Here is a 16,518-nt window from a genome sequence, read left to right on the forward strand (position 1 = left end):
ATGGGATTCTGGAATGGCCGGGAGGCAACAGGATGAGGGTACATCTACTCCTTGAAGAGGGGGTGACAGTTAAGTCACTCATTGTCTTTGGCAGGGTTCAGACAGAAGCTGGGTTCTTACCGGGGAGGTGGGGAGAGGCAGACAGATGAAGCAGGAGGGCCAGACTTCAAGTTTTAAATGGAATGTTTAGGGGATTTTTAGTGAAGAAGAGCAATAAACAAACAAAACAGGTTTCTGGTTAAGCCTCAGTGAACTAGAAAAGTAATTACACAGACACCATATTCCCCATGTGTTCTAATTAATCTAAGGGGTTTACTTAAAATCCTGTTTTTGAACATAGATATCAGTAAGTCCTCTGGTGAGTTGAAAGAGATCTTATTAGTGAAAGTTAAGTACAAGTAATAGTGATTAGTTCTAGGGAACTTAATTGAAACGAACTCCAGTGGGCTCATCGAAGCCACACTCGTTGCTGTGGTGACCCATTTGGTTAAATCCGGGTGACCATTTTGACTAGAACTTTAGAACTTAGCTGCTCAGATAGATGCCTGTCTAGGGTACACTTGAGGTTACGATTATTTTAAAAACGGAAGTATTATTTGCTCTTCTTCTCCGAGCCTTATTAATTGGGGCAGATTGGCGTTTTATTTGTGAGCTGACGACACACGCCATTTTCCGCAGCCGACGTGCTTTCTGAACTGGGTTCAGCGTTGTCAGAAAGTTATTCCCAGGAGCTGGTGATGGCGCCTGCTCCACCCACTTCTGTTCTCTTTCTATTTTGGTGCTATTTGCAACAAAGGAGAAACTAAGTTAGTAAATTAGAGAAGGATTGAAGCTCTCACAAATGCTCCCCTTCCTATCAGGTTGTGTAACCGATTAGACAGAGTGGGCCCGCTCTTCCTGTGGCTCAGGGCCCTGAAGGAGCACAGGTGCAAACCCCATGAGATGGCCTTGGCCGTGGCCGCCCAGGTCTCCTGACCTTATCTGATGGAGCTACGTGAAGAAATCTATAAAGATGTATATGTATATATATGTATAATCATACGTACATGTATATGGGTGTGTATGTTCACATATACTTATTTATGTTGTGTGGGTCTAAAAAATTCCAGATATAGCATTCTCAAGCCAAGGGAAATCTAGTGGAGAAGCCACTGAATTTGAGTTTTGTGTCAGGGTCCCGGTAGGAAATAGGTGGCTTGTCCCTTTCCTAGGCTTTGTCCCTTTGAGAGGACAAAGCGGGGGCACGTGGTGGAGCCTGGATACAGTAGCTGTAGGGAGAGGACTGCCTGGGAGGAGCTGTGATCCTTCATAGTCAACCTCCGGTGCCCCGGTGATAAATGCCCCATCTTCTCTGTCCTCCTGAGATGAGACCTCCATTGGTTGTACCAGCTGGAAGCCAGAAGACAAGGGTACCTGTTGATGCCTCCGCGCAGGGGGGCCTTCCAAGACACACAGAGCAAGGTGGAGGGCTGGGGCAACGTGGCAGATGGAGGACCTGGAGGAACAAACGGAAAACCATCCGGTCCGTTTTGTCCTGTGACCTCCTTTGGGTGTGACAGTGCCAGATGCATGGGAAAGGTTAATGTGGGACAGGAGGCCCCAGATCTTCAGGATGGTAAGGAAGCATCTAGCTCTACAAGCAGTGCTTCCCAAAGCGTGGTGCCTGCACCAGTAGCACCGGCATCACGCGGGAACTTGCTGGAGATTTCCAGGCCCCGCCCTGTACCTACTGAATGAGACACTCCACGGGAGGGGCCCAGCAATCTGTGTTTTCTTAGCCCTCCCGGAGGTTCTGGTGCTCGTTCAAGATTGAGAACCACAGCTGGATGTCCTGAGGTGTTGGATGGCCAGCGAAGTATGCCAGTTTGCTAAAATGGCCACTGTTATCTTGCTTGGAAAGGCCAGTGACGAGCACGCTGTCTGTTTGAATCCCCTGCTTGGAAACTCTGCACACCCCCAATCCTTTTTATTTTTCGGATAGGCACTCTTCAAAAGAAATGGAATAATGGATGACATGTAGGCCATAGGGGCTCGTACCCCAGGCAGTTCATGCCTTTAATTTCCAAGTGCTCCTCTCAGCCATGCCAGGAAGTACCCGGCAGGGCCCAGACTTTTGGAGGTTGTTTTTGAAAAACAGATGCAAATGCTGCCTGTGCTGCTGTTGTTTTCCCGGGGCCTGGCAGTGTTTGGTAAACAACTTGATTGCTAGGTCTTGGCCTCAGGGAACCACAGCTGCTCTTTCCAGCTCCCTGCAGACTTGTGCTGAGCAAGGATTGCTGCAGGGAAAAATAAAGAGGGGAGAACAAAACAAGAAAACAGCACTGTTGTTTTGTGGCTGCCTCTACCTGTTTTCCTGGAGCTGTTTTGCAACCACAGGCCCTGCGTTTTGATTCCTTACTTGAAAACACAAGGCAAGACCCCACGGCACCCCAGGCTTCTTTCTCTTTGGTTAGAGGGGGGGAGTGGCCGCCGCCGGCCTTGGAAAGCCTGTTGTAGTAGCCACTGGAAGGATCTATGCATTTTTAAATATGTAAATTGAAAAAGGAGAAAGCTTCATTCTTTCTAATGACCCCCAAGATGGTAATCTGGCTTTTCAAATCTCCGGGAAAACAGATTGAATATAGCACAATTAATGGTTCAGCACTTCTAGGCTTTTCTGTAAAATATTTTAATGGGCTTTTAATTTATTGCAGCTCCTGACTAGCAGGGTTGAGGCAGGGTTGCTGCTGACCCACTGGGCCAAGGTGCTCTCTGGGGCTGTAAGTGAAGTGGAAAAGAACAAAGGCCAGCTGGAGTGTCAGCTGGGACCTCCCCAGGCTAAGCCCCTGGAGCTCCCTGGGTTCCTGGCCCTGCAGTGTCGCAGCACTCTTCAGAGTAGAGGCAAGGGCGCACCTTCATCAGAGTTCCCTGGAGTATCTGGTGGAAATGCAGATTGATAATCTCTGGGCAGGAATCTGCATTTCAAGCGGGTGCCCTCGTTCCATATCAAGTTTGCAGTCCAGGACCTTGGTGATTGACAGCCAGTGTGAACGAGTAAGCCTAGGTGGGAAGCAAGTGATGGCGTTGCCAGACTTTTGTTTTTTTTTTAAATTTTGAGACCTGCATGTCATTTTTTTTTTTTTTAAAGAGAGATCTGAACTGGAAATATAAACATGGAATACATTTTTTTTTTAATAGCTACTTTATTTATTTATTTTATTTTATTTTTGGCTGTGTTGGGTCTTCGGTTCGTGCGAGGGCTTTCTCTGGTTACGGCAAGTGGGGGCCACTCTTCATCGCGGTGCGGGGACCGCTCTTCATCGCGGTGCGCGGGCCTGTCACTATCGCGGCCCCTCCCGTTGCGGGGCACAGGCTCCAGACGCGCAGGCTCAGTAGTTGTGGCTCACGGGCCCAGCCGCTCCGTGGCATGTGGGATCTTCCCAGACCAGGGCTCGAACCCGTGTCCCCTGCACTAGCAGGCAGACTCTCAACCACTGCGCCACCAGGGAAGCCCCTGCATGTCATTTTAAAGCATTCACTTTTCATTTACTCCAAAGTTCTCCATTATTTTGGCTCCCCCTTCCTTCTTAGATCAAGCAACCTTCTTCCTAAAATCCTTTTCTTTGGGCCTGAAATGCATCTTTCTGAATGTCCTTGTAGAGAGGTGATAAACTTTTGTTTGTCTGAAAAGGTCTTTATTTCACTCTCATTTTTGAAAGGTAATTTTTCTGGGCATATAATTCTAGGTAGATAGTTTTTGCCTCCGGGCAGTGTTCTGGATAATTTATTTGGATACTATCTTCTCTTCTGGTGGGTTTTTTTTTTTTTTCCTTTTAAATTTCAGTTGCTATGTTTTTCATTTCTAGAGGTCAGAGTTTTGGTTAGAGTTATAGAACTTGATTTTATAGTATATATGTGTATATTATATATATGTATATGCTATGTATTTTATAGTATATGTACTATGAACACCTGAAAAGCTATAGAATAGTATATAGTTTGTGGTATTTTGGTTAGAGTTATACAGCTTATATTTTATAGTATATGTGCATGTATTGTAGTATGTATATATATAGTATGTATTTTATAGTATATGTGCTATAAATGCATATTAAAAACTATAGTATCTATAGTTTATATAGTATTTTGGTTAGAGTTATAGAGCTTGTATTTTATATATATATGTGTATATATGTATGTATGTATTATATGTATGTGTATCTAGAGAGTGTATTTAAAGTCCATATAAAAACTACAGTATATATCATTCACATAGTATCTTGGTTAGAGTTATAGAGCTTGGTGGAGATGGAATTCGGTATTGGGTCAGTTGGATTCTTAACAAAACACACAAACAAAACCAGAAAAATTCCACACACCACGGTGATAGTTTGTCCTTTATTTTTGGATATGCCTGGGGACTGTAGTGTTTTAGGAGGTCAAACCGGACAGCACTAATGATACTCTTAAGCGTTGATTGACCAACTTACGTCTTAGCTAGAAGCCAGACGCTGCTCCCATGCTGAAGAGAAGCGTGATCCCTCCCTCCTCACCGCTGTTCTTTGGTGTGTCTTGCCTGTTTCATCCGCCTGTAAGCCTTTGACGATGATGTCCTGATTTGATGGCATCCCTTTTCCACCCCATCTTCCAGTTCCTTCCAAAACTTGCTCAAGATAATTGCTCTCAAAAGCCCTTAACTGCTTAGATACCTACTGTGGTTTCCTGTGTCCACTTGTGCAGCTTCTCTGTGCTTCCGAATCCCTGTAGAATTGCAGACCTGAGCCGTGGCGTAACCCTAGCCATAATTTGTTACACGGGTTGCAAGGGTTCTTTTTCTTTTTTTTTTTTTAAATAAATACAGTAGTATTTTTTTTTTATTAATTAATTATTTATTTATTTATGGCTGTGTTGGGTCTTCGTTTCTGTGCGAGGGCTTTCTCTAGTTGTGGTGAGCGGGGGCCACTCTTCATCACGGTGCGCGGGCCTCTCACTGTCGCGGCCTCTCTTGTTGCGGAGCACAGGCTCCAGATGCGCAGGCTCAGTAGTTGTGGCTCACGGGCCTAGTTGCTCCGCGGCATGTGGGATCTTCCCAGACCAGGGCTTGAACCCGTGTCCCCTGCATTGGCAGGCAGATTCTCAACCACTGCGCCACCAGGGAAGCCCTCTTTTCTTTTTTTTAATGTGTACTATTAAAACGTTAGCTGCTGTCTTTGAAAAATGAGGAAATTTCACAAAATAGTCATCTGGATTTCTGCCTTTGTTTGTGGAATTGGAAGCTCCTGTAGCCCTGGGTTCATGCTGCCACGTGGCAATAATGGGCTTGTCAGAAGAGTGTCTAGTGCAAGGTAGGCACACACAATTTTTGTATTAGTGTATTGGCTGGAAAAATACGATTCCTTGTGAGCGCAAGCTGTGTAGAGTCAAGCCCCTGTAGCTGTGTGATCTTGAGCAGGTTACTAAAACTCTCTGTGCCTCAGTTTTCTTATGTGCATGTAAGAGTATGTACTAGGAGCTTGGTGGTAAGAATAGAATTCAATGAAATACCTGTTGTAAAATACTTGAAAACAGTATGCGGTACAGCATGAGTTTTCAATAAATGGCAATGGTACGTTTAGAGGATGCTGAGGAATTAATTCTTTCACTTGTTGATTCGTTTGTTGACTCTGTGTTGAGTGGCTGCCGTGAGCCCAGCGTTCTTCTGAATTTTCGGAGGACAGTGATGAACCCAACAGAGACGTTTCCTTATCGTGTGGAGCTTACAGTCTAGTGGAGAGGACAAGTGAATACATGAGAAAAAAGTTGATAGGGGATGCTAAGAGCTCTGGAGAAAGCAAATAGGATGATGTAATTAGAGTGACTGGGGACCTAGCTTAAGTAGGTAGGTGGGACAGCCTTCTTGAAGCGGCCTTTGCCCCTGAGACCCTGTGATGAGACAGAGCCACTTGTGTAAGGAGTAAGATCGTGGCGTTCCAGGTAGCTGCGAAAGCCAGGGCACCAGGCCTGAGGCAGGAAAACCCTTGGCTTGCTTGAAGTGGAAGGAAGGCCACCGCATCCATGTCGTACATGGTTATGGAGTTGGTGGCTGGCAGCAGTGTCAGAGAAAGCAGAAAGTGACCAGATTATGCAGGGTCTTCTAGGCCAGAGAAAGAAAAAGATTTTGTCCTAAAGATGGTGAGCATTCTCAGCCCCTTTCTTTTTGCTACGTGACGTCGACTTAGTAGCTTTGCAGAGCTTCCGTGAGCCTTGGAAATGCTTCTTGGGTCTCAAGGCTACCTGAAGTTTGGACGACGGGGCTTTATCATTTGGACACAAACTGTGATTGGCAGTATCCACCTTCCTTGGTATTTCAGTAGAAATACAGAATCTCAGGCCCAATTCCAGACCAATGAATCAGTGTCTGTGGGGATGGGGCCCAGGAATCTGTATTTTAAAAAGCTCTTCAGGTTATTCTTCCGCGTACTAAAGTTTGAGAAACACTCATCTATAGTACATGTGGGCGCATTTCCATAGGAGTTGGAGCCGTACTCTTGGGAGAGGAATGGAAACCTTCCTTGGGCACCCAGTGAATGTTGTCAGCTGCCGAGGGTGCAGGTGCACCAAGGCTTGGCACTAGTGCCAGGGTGAGAATTCTTCTGCTCAGGTGCACGACCCTCTGCCCACAACTCAGCTCTGGTGTTGATGGCAGATCAGCATAGGAGTGATTTGTGGTAAAAACCTTCTTTTTAATCCGGAAGCTTAAAGGGGAAGCTAATAGTTTAGGTTATTTGGAATAAGTGTGCTTTAACCAGTAAGACAAAGATGCTGAGAGGAAGAAGGGCTGTGGAGAGCATCAGTTAATGACTTGACCTTGCAGATTAAAGAACTGGGATCCTGAGGCATTAAATGGCTTTCCTGGAGCCATACAAGTGATTGATGTGACAATACTGGGTCCAGAATTCAGGCTTCTCCACTTGGATGTCTATGCATTACGTAGTATGTTTTCTCTTGATGGAAACATCTCTGAGTCTTGCTCCTTATGTAATTCATAAACATTTATAGAATTATTTTGGAGGAAAATGATTATGGTTACCTCTCTTCCCAGTTTGGATGTTCACTGTTATGTTTGAAATAATTTTATTTTCATATGTTTCTATCTTCTGGAAAAGAGAGTTACTTAATAGGAATCAATACATTTATCCATGTCAGATTTGAGCTAAAGCAGCTTATTGTTACCTGGGCACCTGACAATTGGACAAAAAATATTTTTGTAACGCCAAAATACATAAAATATTTGGCACAAAGTCTGCAATAAACAACAACCTTTCAGGGTATGTGTTGAAGTAATTGGTAACTGTATCTTTCAAAACATTATTTCCGGTTCATATTTTACAACATCACACTTGATATATTGACATACCCTCGTTTGAAAGGTGTTTTCCCCTACCTCTAGATTCGATGTCTGTCGTGCTGTTTTCAAGTTTAAGGAAGTGGTGGTTTTAGAAGTTACATCTTAGCTATGTGTAAAAAAAAAAAAAAAAAAAAAAAAAAAAAAATTTTGTATTGCAGTGTCCCAGGAGCTTTTGCTGACAATTCCAGTTTCCGAACGAAACATTTGGGCAATGGTGAGGGCTTCAATCCCTTGTCTGATTTGCTGTCAACCATGAACGGACGGATGTGATGCCTGCTGGCCAAAAGGGTGAGTGAACATTTACTATTATTCGTCTGAAAATTCATAAGACCAAATGTTGGCTGAAGGGGTCCTGCACAATGCAGGAAACTGAAAAAAGTCCCCAATTCATCAGAACCATTAACACTGAAGATGAGAGACTCTCGTTTCGAAAGAAGAGTCACCCTGTCATTGTTTTCTGGTATAACCTTTTTGGATAACTTGGACAATGATCTTAGGATTTATAAAAGACATAATAGGACACAGGAGAACTTTTTCTGTTTGCATGATTCTTTTACGCATACACCGAAGTGTGGACTACCTAGATGATGAGCTACGTGCGCGGTTGAAAGAGTAATTGCTTTTTTGGTCCCATTAAAACTTGGTGATAAAATGAACCACCATGAAATAAGACAATCATAACCTCATCTTGAGTCGTGGGTGGTGGTGGGGGATTTAAGTCTGATTTGTTCATTGAGGAAGTCCCATCGCAAGCCTTCCACATGACTGGGGCTCTTGAGAAAGTTAAAGGGTTGGGAACTGTGGTCTCTCAGATTTTCAGAAAGACTCATGAGCATTTTTTTCTATCATAGTTCTCCTCATCAGGTTATTCACTGTAATTTTTAGGGGGAAGTTAGAAGGGACGTGATGCTCTTTTTCTGTATATTTGATGGTATCTATCATGTTCTTCAGAACTCACGGGCTCCCCTGTAGTAATGAATGAACAATTGTGACTTGCCTTTATCAGAGACAAGAATTGGTTGAGGCCAGGTGTTTTGGGTAAAAACTCTGACATCATTCAATGGTAGCTTTGTCATAACACGAGGTCAGCTTTATGGGGAACCATTTGGTTTCAGTTTTGTAGTGAATGGCATTTAATGATAAGCACCATTGGCATAAACTCATCTTGTTTGTCTTAGTGGAGTTGTATTTGAAACAGTTTCTATTTAATGGATGGAAGTATAGTGAAGTAGAAAGAGCACTGTATTAGAAATTGGGAGACCTGATAGCTAGCTGACATGGGGCAAGTTGGTCTGTTTTGATTTCCTATGTTTAAAATAAAGCAGGTAGGTTAGAGTGTCGTGTTTGTCCGTGCTAACAAGGCCCTAGAAGTTGGCTATTTAAATCCCCTCACTTTACAGATGGAGCATCTGCAGCCCAGAGAGTCTAATGGAGATGTCTGTGTCCCTGGGCTAGGTCAGAGCTGTATCCCAGGTTATTTTATCCTCAGTGATTCTCTCTAGCTTATCTCAATTACAGAGATTGTGACATCCAAGCCCCGCAATTCTGTAAACGTTCTTTGCTGATATGTGTCTCTTTAAGATATTGTTTTGCATTTAGCTGTTTGGGCCAGCTTTTTAAAGATTTTACAGTTAGAGGTCATTTTGACAAATCCTTCCCATTTCATAGATTAAAGGAGCCCTGGTGAAGCCACCAGCCCAAATATCAGGGACCAGATGATCCTCAAAGAGCCTGTGGGGTTTAAAATTCACTTCCACTTAGGCTAGTTTGGCATCTGACTACTTATCCTTTGCATTTCATTCTGCTGGAGCTGGAGATAGAGGAAAAACAGAGTCTTATATCTTCCTTACAGTATTCTTTCGTGGCAAGAAATAAAGCAAGTAGAAACCAGTAACACATAAGGCAAGGATGTATACCATGAAAATTAATAGTTAATGGAGTCATGGAATTTTAGATCTGTTAGGGTGCTTTGATCATCTTATGGGGCGGTCCTGGGCAAGTCCTGTGGTTCTTTCTCCTATGAAGTTCTTCTGAGGTTTTCTATTGCTAACCAGCTATGATAGACTTTTGTGAGTGGTCTGTAGACCAGTGAGCAGATAGCAGACATTATAAAAAGTTCTATCTTTGGGGATCCAGGTAGAGTTGAGAACAAAGCCTGGGTCTGTCTCGTATAAACATGAGAATTCAAAGAAGTGGTTGGAATTCTGCTGAAGGTATTGAAATAGCAACAAACTCAAGTTTGAGGTTACCTGTCATCTCTGTCTTCAGTACTGAGAGAGTCTGACTCAATGTCACTGTCATAAATTGATGTATGAAATTGAACAAAACCACATGAATGGATTTATTGAAGACCAGGCTCATTTTATTCATTAATTTCATTTGGGTAAGGCCTGCTATGTGAAAAATCAATCTGAAGAACTGTAATGAAAATGATATCTCTTGAATTGATAAAGTACAGTTAGGCCCAGTCGATTACCAGTTTTTTCTAAATAAGGAAATGCTTTGTATTTATCAGATTGTAATCAATTTGCCTTCACTGTGTTTTTAGTAGGAAGTAGAGATCCTTGAAATCTGATGAGCTGGAGTATGTGTTGTGATTCTTTATCGTTGTTTATCCTCAGAGTACACCTTCGAGGTTTGATTAAAGGACTGATTCTCTTCCTCTGTGATGCAATAACCTGGCCGTGGATGCATTGTATATCTGATAGCTAGTTAATCCTTCTATTGTCAAAAACGTATTCATAGTCCTACGGCTTTTAGAACTTGACAGTTTATCAAGTAACCAAAAGAAACACCAGTTAATTGTTACAGCTGATAACTTGCAGTCTTTAGGCATGAAATCAGCTCCAATTCTGAGTGAAATGTTTCGTGGTAAGTGACCTCATGATAGAACAAGGTCCCAGTCCTAGCAGTAGACAGCTAGAACAACAGATCTCCTCACTCCGGTGCAAAGAAAAGAAACCAGGGGCTTCCCTGGTGGCGCAGTGGTTGAGAGTCTGCCTGCCAATGCAGGGGACACGGGTTCGAGCCCTGGTCTGGGAGGATCCCACATGCCGCGGAGCAACTAGGCCCGTGAGCCAGAATTACTGAGCCTGTGCGTCTGGAGCCTGTGCTCCGCAACGAGAGAGGCCGCGATAGTGAGAGGCCCGCGCACCGCGATGAAGAGTGGCCCCCGCTCGCCGCAACTAGAGAAAGCCCTCGCACAGAAACGAAGACCCAACACAGCCAAAAATAAGTAAATAAATAAATAAAAAATTTAAAAAAAAAAGAAAGAAAAGAAGCCATATGATAAAAGGTTTACACAAGTAGATCATCATGGCAAAATTTCAAGTTCAGAAAATGAGTAGTTGGGTAATGTACTCAATTTATGTTGGTGATAACCATGCTTGCATAATAAATTAGCTTAGGGGCAGGATACAGAGAAAGAAGGGCTGAGCACTTGAGGCGTCTCTTTGTGATGTGATTCTTTAATGCCCTCGCCAGCAGGGAATCAGAGTTGGCTCCTGTTTCCCCCAGCCGGCGTGAAGCTTTAGTTGATGTTGGTACCTATCTGATGCACATCACGAGACTCCAAGAGTGAAGACCGGCTAAGTCTGTGCATATTTAATAGGCAGTTAGCCACAGTGTTATTAATAAATGTGATAATAACAGTCTGGATTTGCATAGAGTTTTCTCAAGAAAAGTTGACCGTAGATGGCAAATATGTTGGCTTGTTTGTCAGCCTGTGCCTCGGCATTGCATCGTTCCTGCCAGTAAACCGTCACTTGCTGGTGGATCTGGGATAAGAGTGTAAGAATCATGCAGCATTGTTTTGTCACCGGTTGTTTTTCCTTATTTGCCTACAGTTCCTCTTTGGGTCTCTCTCATAATCAAATGCCCAGCTTTTGACCTACTAGAAAGCGGTAAAAACACAGAAAATAGTCCTTCTCATGTAAGGCTTGATAGTGGGCCCACTTGGTGGCTGGAAGTTCCTGGATTTTTTTATAAAACTCAAGACTGTGGATTTTGGTCATTGGTTTTGGGGTGCGGTGTGGCGGTGGTTCAGCTTCCGGGAGGAGGTGGGGCAGGTAGCAGGCGTCTGGGAACAGGAAGGCTTGCAGGTGGGCTCCCCTTCTGAGCTGCCTTGTGCGGGAAGCTGTCAGTGGGCCAGGCCACTTTGTTGTGCTGAAACTTCAGTCCCTGAAATGTTGACTTTGAAAAGTAATTTTAACAATTTAATAAACTACATAATATGTTTTTTAAGCTGGAGCGAATGATCTTAAGTTTTTTGGTCTCTTTCATAACACAGTGAACCTAATATTGGTAAAAATACAGATCTTCACTCACGCCATAAAGAGAGCCTAGATTTAATAAGCAGTTATGAGTGCTGGCAGCTGCCTATCAGATTGTATAACTTGGACTCCAGCACGGGAAGACAGTGTCAACTTACATTTTATCTCGGAAGTATTTTCGAGGCGTTTATTTTGCTTCTCTCTCTCCAGTCCCTAACGTAATACAAGTAATGTAATTGGCTGACTATTTTCCACATAGCTAATTGGCTAAGGGGCCAAGGGGGAAGCCATTGTCTGGCTTGATGATGATCAGAAATTAACATGACATTTACGTGGAGGTAATGGAATATATTAGTAATGCTGTAATTCAGGAGGGTGAGAGGAAGAGTGTCCATCCTTCCCCGCCCATAAGCAGTGGGAGGAGTTCTGTTGATGATGAAAGAACCTCCAAGCCCCCTTCCCTCCCACAACCCCCCCAGTACCTCACAGCAGTGGCTAGCCAGTCTCTATGTCACATTTACTGTTAAATTCTTCCCATAGAACTGTAAGACAAACTAATGAATTATTCCATTTGTCAATTAAAAAAGAAAATCCGCCAACTACTATTGTAAGATTAAATTCCAATTAGAAAATTGCATTTAATTCGGAAGCTATAACATTGTTTTAATGAATTTTCTTGGAGGTGACAGTTTATGTGAGATAAATTTATATGGTGTAGGTAGATATAAATTCATTGGATAATGTTAAACATGTTACTTCATATATATTAGCTGTGAAATTTATTTCTTCTCTAGTTATGTCCCCAAGGAGGTAGAGTCAGACGAAAAAACATATCTTCAAAGAAAGAACCCTTTCTGTCCTTTCAGATACTTGTTCTAAAACAGCCTTTTCTCACTTTTATTAAAAAAAAAAAAAATCTGTTATATTTCTGCATTAACTGAATTTATGATTCTTGGTGTATGCTATTTATAAAATTGAATATAGGTTTTATGATATAGGAAATTAGTCTAGGAATGAGAATATGATCCAATTTTGTAATAAAGGTAATCTGCATTTATATTGCAGGTATTTTCCATTTCTCTCTAAGCCCCTTATGGGATTATACACACATTTTTCTGGACATACAAATTCACTGTAAACTTTTAATGTAGTGGGCAGGCTTTTGTTCCCCTGACACCTGCACAAAGCATCGAATCCTTTGCCTAAATCAAAAGTGGCAAACATTCTTGACACACTTTTGATTTTATAATTCCCCCACCCCTGCCCATCCCTGTGCCCCTGGCAGACATCACTAATTGATCGCATTCTCTCCTCTGCTCAGTGTGGGTGTGGCCTCAGAATTACTCCACTTAAATTCTTGGAGGCAAGCTTACCAATTCACCATTTACATGAGTGGTCAGAATCACGTCAGGCAAGTGGCTTTTGACTAGACTTTGTAGTTTGTCTTTGTAAATCCTAGACTTACCCCAATATCTGGCACACAGCGGTTAAATGTGTGTTAATGAGAAGATCTTACGCACAGTTCTGGCAATTATGTGGTTGTGTAACAGTTGGATTTTTGACATCATGTGTATACCGTATTTGTATGGTTTGGTAGGCAGTTTATTTCCTACCTTTTAGCTGGTTTGGGGGTTATGTGTATGAAACATTACAGTTTTGTAGGTTTTTTTTTTTTTTTTTTTCTTCAATTTATGTAACTTTGGAAAAGACAAGGAAGAGACTCTCCTCACCCTCTTGTTACCTGTGCATTAACTCAGGCTCAGACACAGCAAGGAAGTGGTGGGGTGAAAGCTAAACTGAGACTTTCCCTCTCCTAGTGCAGTTTCTTTCTTAAAGGGAGGGGCACACACATGTACCAGGTGCTGACCGGTGCAGGGCAAGTTTCTTGCAATTTCCTTTCGCATATTAATCTTGGTTTTTATCAATACACTGAAGCAAGCTGTACCAGGGAGGAAGGCATTCAGCTATTATATTTCAAATGATATCTTCCGTGATGTAAAATTCTAGGAACTTCAGCTGCATGGCATGTTGTTTTTGAAAATAATCGGTTTTCTCTTCACTTGGTTCAAATAATGCTTGGAGGCTAAGAGAAGGAAATTTCCATTCAGTTTATATGCGGGCTGCTGCCCTACCCTGTTGAGAACTGCCATCCTTTTAATTCCTCCTTAAAAGAAAAATGAGCAATTAGCGTATTGAAGTACCATTTAGTTAATGTACATTGTAATTTCATTTCAACATATTGTTTGATTGTTTGTGATGGTCATGGTAACCAGACTTCTGGAAAGTGGTTGTGAACATGTGAATTGGTAACCTGTTGGGCCGTATTTGTAGGATATGGTTGGCTTTGGTCAAGGATGCCAAAATCTGTGAGCCCCATTATGGTCTGTTCTGGTGGTGGCTCTTGGATTTTCTGTACACAGTGTTTGTTCCATGCAACTCCAACCAAGTGATTGGAAGAGGCTCATGAGATGAAATCTTTTTCATCCCTCCTCATATTCTGTGAGGTTTTAGTAATATTTGTACCGAGTAATTATAGCAGCCAGTCATCAGGCATTTATTTTTCCAACAGTGGTTTGGATATCCCGTTAGGTATCTCATGTAATTCTAACAGCGTCTCTGTGTTCTGGATATTATTATTCTGGTTTTATTGTTGAGAAGACAGAAGCTCAGTGTCTAAGTTACTACTCGGGATCACACAGCAGGTTTTACAAGTGGGTTTTACCTCAAGGTGGGCCAGTTTCAAAGCCTGTGTCTTAACCAGGAGGGCATGCTACGTCCTCATCTTTGATTCCATGGTTCTCTAAGGGCCTTTAATTTAGGCAAGGAAGATTTTGTAGCTTCTAGTTGTCTTTGTGGAAGAAATGGACTCCAACTCATTTAAAATGGCAGCTTAATCTACACACAGGATTTTTACAGGACCAGTGATTTAAAAAAATGGGAATAACTTCTTCCAAAAAATTTTTCAAAAATATTCCTTACTCACTGGGCTTTTCCTCTAAATCTAAAATCTCCCAGTTTCATGCAGTTGGGCTCAGTGTTGCGTATTTCCTTCAGATCCTCTTCTTAAATAAAGATGCTTTTGGTGATGGCGGCTCATGGAGTTCCTAATATCCGAAGAGAGGAGTTTTCTTCTTTGATACAATATGAACAGACCACATAGGACCGGCAGGACCGCTGATCCAGAGAACGTGTGCAGAAAGGGAAAACCTGTGCTCCTGGGCTTTTGTGCCCAGGGCCAGAGCCAGGCATTGACAAAGTCAGGTCTGCCACTTTGTCACGTGCATTTAGGCCCCTTGTCTATGGGCTGCAGGGACTTCTGTCCATCCAGGATAGATTTGCAGGCTGGAGTGCCAGGAGGCTAGTTTCAGGTATGCTCTGTGGAATTTTTCTTACAGCATGTGCATTCAGTTATTATTAAGGGGATTTTTTTCTCCATATTTTTTAATGTTGCATATTTGGTTATGTAAAGGTGAAATGGCATGTTTCCTTTACATCTTTCAGAAAAGAAAAAATGGAGCATAATCTTGCTCTTCTAGAGTCTGGGTGGTGGGCATATGGGGTTCATGATCACTATTTTCTCTACTTCTTTATATATTTGACCACTTTTATAATAAAAAAAGGTGTGTGCATTGGGGAGGGGGCAGTGAGGGGCTGATCTAGCTCATTACCTAGCCTGGTGTTGAGAAACTAGTCACCGGGTAGAACCAGGTTTTTGTTCTTCTGTCCTCCACACCACCTTGGGCAGCCCTCAGTTGCTGGTGTAATTTAATTGATACGGAGTCTTAGGGCGAGGAGATGCTAACCGAATCAGCCAAGAGTTGAAGTAATTTTCTGGACAGTACAGGTAAAAATGACTTCACCTGACATACAAGCCTTCCCTAACCTATAAAAAATGACAGTGGTTGAATAGCTGTCATAACTGAGCACATGTGGCGTGCCAGGGGCTATGATACACCGGTTATAGATTTTCTCTCTAGTTCCTCCAGTGGGCAGTGTTTGGAAGGGAGTACAGGGGACCTGAACCGAGGGCCCACTGGACTTTCTTCTCTTCTACCTCCAAGTCCTTGGGCTGTGTTCTTCAGCGTGTGATCCAGAGGCTACCTGAATCCTGTTAAATATAGATTTTCAGGCCCACATCCAGGCACAGGCCTAGAGCTTGGTCTCTGAATTAGAGAAACTCATGTCCTAGTCCCAGGCCTCACTGATAGGGTTACCTTGGCCAAGTCAAGGCTGCTCTCCAAACCTCTCCTCCTCTGCAAAATGGGGACAGTGGTAGCATCTACCTTGTTGGCTGTGAGAAGTCCTGATACAGTGCTTGGCGCCTAGTAAGCGCTAGGTATGTGTTACGTGAAACTATATTTTAACCTTTTTGAGACGTTTGCAAATACCCTGACGTAACTGGGAATGTTAAAGATGTAGCAGTTAATGCTCCAGGTGGCACTCTTTGGTGGTTATAATTTAAACCTTATATATCCTAGAAGCATTTTTTGGTAATTATTAAAAACATTTTAAAAATCAGTATTAGAGTTTTTTTACATAGATGTCTGAAAAAGAATTCTGTCACCAAAGTGTATAAGAGTTGACATGTGTAAATATGCAGTTAGACAGTTTCCAAAAACGTGTATTATTTACTGATCAATGTAGTGTCTCCTTTGGAGCCATTACACTCAGTCATTTCCTGTCAATCTGTCCAGGCTGTTATAATCAGACTATGGATATGCATATTAAGATACAAGAAAGTTATTGTGCATGTGTGGTGGCAGCTTTTTAATTGTTAATAATGTTGCTGCTTTAAAAAAAGGTATCAGGTTGGTTTCCTCTTAGGATGGTTAATAGTCCTCAGAATTGCAGGAGGGATTAGGGGAGCTGAAACTCAGGATG

General features: G+C 42.6%; 1 protein-coding gene across 10 annotated transcripts in view; it reads left to right on the forward strand.

Moving 5' to 3' along the window:
- FOXP1 (forkhead box P1) overlaps positions 1–16,518 on the forward strand; it is a 598,922-nt gene that overhangs the window by 84,532 nt on the left and 497,872 nt on the right. For 8 of the 10 annotated variants that reach the window (XM_057554352.1, XM_057554353.1, XM_057554350.1 and 5 more), the window contains exon 3: positions 7,525–7,654. The exons of the other annotated variants lie outside the window; for them this stretch is intronic. The gene's annotated coding sequence lies outside the window, so the exon portion shown is untranslated. The remainder of the gene's footprint in view (positions 1–7,524; positions 7,655–16,518) is intronic. 10 annotated transcript variants of the gene reach the window in all.

The sequence above is a fragment of the Balaenoptera acutorostrata genome, chromosome 10, assembly GCF_949987535.1.
Source record: "Balaenoptera acutorostrata chromosome 10, mBalAcu1.1, whole genome shotgun sequence".
Taxonomy (NCBI): Eukaryota; Metazoa; Chordata; class Mammalia; order Artiodactyla; family Balaenopteridae; genus Balaenoptera; species Balaenoptera acutorostrata.